Consider the following 3,756-nt stretch of genomic DNA (forward strand, 5'->3'; position numbering starts at 1 on the left):
GTAGGACGATGTTACTCTCATGATAAGGACAGAGAGTACAGAGAAAGAGCATTCATAACTTGTCCTGTATTCAAACCAAGAGATTTCTGATGTAAGGATAAAAATAAACATATAAAATTATAGCCGGATAACGTAAATAATGTTACCAGTAATGTGGGAAACCTCAGCATTGACTAAATATTATATACTTTATTTAGATATTTCTAACAATGACAAATGCTTTTAAACAATATTTTTTAAGGATTTTTTGATGAGAGACAAGATATAGTGAATATAATAGCTGGAAAAAAACAGTGCATATTTTCTGTTATTAAAATAATTTTACTGAGTTGATGGCAAAAACAAATAACAGTTCAACTATACATTAAATCTTTTTTTATAAAACATAAATTTTACTCTGATTATCATTAATAATATCAGATTCCTAAAAACGTCAGCATAGAAAATTCCAGGCAAAGGTACTAAAATTTAAAATTATCATTGTAAGGAATACCGGGCAAGAGCTTACCAAGTAGTGGCCCACACATCCTTGCTTTGTTATAATCTCAGTTCGTCTGTAAATAGCGATTTCTTAAGGATTATATTTTTCTTATTAAAAAAAACAAAATAAAATACATGAAACTAATTATTGAATCGAAATATTGCTTTCACCTAAAATAAATAAATCATATTCAGGCTAACTAAAATTTTAAAATAATTCTATTTCATACGCTCCGCGTGATTCTTTTCCATTTTTTATCTGTGGGATTGTATATAACGTGATGTTAAAATTTTCACTCCAAAATTACTGAGATAGTGGATAGAAAACTGTCTATCCATAAATTTTGCCAGTAAGAACATTTTTCACCTTTATGGTTCAGAAACCGCTTGCAACAAGCATGGTTTTGAAACTGTAAAAATAAAATCTAACTGGACTTAAGAGTTAGGTTATGCTAGGCCTTTCCTTAGTTAATGGATATCGGAACTAAGTTGCGGTTGAATTGTGTGATGTAAAATGAACCGCATAATGCTTCATAATTCTGGGGTGCCATCTGATGCAAACAATGGTAAATACTCGTTTCTTTTTTTTAATATTAAGCAGCTCTGTATTATAGCCATTCATGAGTGTTCTAAAGCCGAAGGTCACAGATTGGGGCGGTGATGGTGGATTGCGCTAATAGTTTTCTAAAACCTAGTGGACTGCACTGCTCCCCTTGAAAACGGTTTTATTTTCTATTTTATGATCGTCGTTGAACAGTCGACCCAATTTTAAGTTTACGACTACCATTGTTCAACTCTGTAGCCTTGTAATTTGGAACCCTATCTGAAAGACAAGGAAGCTCCAGGAAAAAGTAATGGGAGAAATTTTGTCTTCGTGGAGGACTTTTTGATGGAACAAACCAGCATTTGCATTACGGGGAGAGGAAAACCCTGAAAACTTCCCACGGTCAGTCTGATGGCAAGGAGACTCTAACCCATGATCCGTCTATTACTGAGGAGCCGGCTGCGAAATTTGTATCCACCAGTTATAGCTGGAATTCGAACCCTGTTCACCTAATTGGGAGGCGAATGCTTTATCTTCTGAACCAGTACGGTTCCTTGAGATGGGTTGGTGTACTGCATTCAAAGCAACACTTGTGACCATCCTTCTACTTCAATCATGTAGTAAAACATTTTCTGATAAAATCGTAGTCTCACCAACAATGTTCGCCAGAAGCAAGTGTGCAGGAGGAGGGGGGATATGTCAATTAGTGTTCCTCCATTTTTTGATCAATTTTCATTTAATAGTAACTTTTTATTTGTTGTAAATTGTTTAACTTCAGTAATTTTAAAATACAAACTATATTCAAACTACGAAAAGAAATTTTTTGTGTCCATTTTAATGTGACAAGGATCTTTCTAAGTTTTGAAAATCGATCTAAATTTTGATTAGACCGATGCCACTTTTTCCAGAATATTGGTTAAAAAGTTAAAAAATATATATATATATTTGATACCTCCTTGTCGCCTTAAGTTGGTCAGATATTTCAACAGTCAAATGTTTTTCGCAACTGGTGCTGGAAAAGTCGCATCTAATTTTACGGCAGAATTGATATCCATTTCTACGGCTATCGAAACGTACATCAATCTTGAACCTTCGGAGCAGCTTAGTGGTATCACCATCTTCAGCGACTGCAGGTCTGCCTTACAGGCCCTCAGCAAAGGTACCTCAAGCCTTGTCCTGAATATCATAGAACAACTTGGACAACTTCAGCGTCTCCGGAAAAATTGCTTCTTGCACTGGATTCCCGCCCATGTGAACCTAGAGTTCAATGAAATAGCTGATTCCTTATCTAAAAATGCCAGAGATCTAAATCAAAATTCAATCCCAACCACGTTGGCAGATGCAAATGCTTTTGCAAAGTCAAGACTATTCACCCCTTTAAAAATCAAAGTCCACAATCAAATAACTAATCTTGACATCGATAGGAAGACAGCCACTACTCTCATCAGACTAAGAACAAAACATCATAAAAACATGAAAATTTCTACAGATAAGACTAGAAAATATCAAAACTGTGGCAACTGTCTTAATGTGGAACTGACACCATATCATGTTTTTAACTGCCCTGCAGTCACTGCAGGCCTTCACCTCTTAAACTACCCCACAGAAGAGGATTTGTATTCTTTTAATGCCATAGAAATAACAAAAACTATTCAAGCACACCATGAAATATGATTCAATAGAGGATACGACACCAACCAACCATAAAAGAATATTGAATACTTATGAAAAAAAATTAAGGAAATCATGAATGATTCTATGATGCGTTTGCTAATTATATTTCCAAGGTATTTTACTTGAAAAAATTACCGTAAAATCCAAATAATTTAATTCTAAAATTACCATATTGTGTAGCAATGATATTTCAGGTAAAAAAAAAGAACCATAATTCTAGTTAAATCAAAATATACGGTATTTAAACCATTAATTAAGTATTATTATTTTTTTCGTTGATATGGTAACGGCTTACAAGAAATTCTGATTTCCGAAACTTTAGTTCTTATTATCACACATTTAGTTAAAAATACATAACTGAAAAGTAAATTTAGCCGCTTAAATGACATACTGTAAGATATCATGATAAAATTGCCAAATTTCGTCAATTTTTATCACGTATTATGAAACATAGAATATTGTTAATTTTACGAAAATTATTACATAAACGCTTCTGCAAAAATTACCGGCTTGTTGGTGTTCCCATAGAGCAAGAAACATCGCAAATTTTATCATATTCTGATAGTTTTGACCATACTTTTTTCTCAGTGCAGTTACTCACCCTTTTCTTAACTTTGAAATTTAAAATTTATTCCTGGTAAAAACTAAAAATGCTCAAATTTATAAAATCAAAATATTGCAGCAATAATATAAGAGCTTTCGAATTCTATGCCTATGTTAAAAGTAGTCGTAGAGGAAATCTCTAAATTTCCTCTCGCATGCCAAGGTTGGTGATTTAAAAAAATATCAATGATTTCAATTAACTAAGAAAATAATTATAAAATAATAATTTAATTTTCAATATTATAATAATATATGCTTTTTATTTTGGATATACCAGCTTATAAACTTTTTTGATAGTTTTCAAATAACTCCCATGACATTTATTCTATCCTATTGATAAAAAAAATAGTATCTTTATAACAAGCTCAAACATGTTCAAAGACTGGTGTTATTTTTAACAGTTGTCTTTAATAGAAAACATGATAGCCTCCAGAAAGAATAGCAAAACGTAAAAT

The sequence above is a fragment of the Parasteatoda tepidariorum genome, chromosome 1 (assembly GCF_982258835.1).
Source record: "Parasteatoda tepidariorum strain Cologne lab strain chromosome 1, Ptep-v5.0, whole genome shotgun sequence".
Lineage (NCBI taxonomy): Eukaryota > Metazoa > Arthropoda > Arachnida > Araneae > Theridiidae > Parasteatoda > Parasteatoda tepidariorum.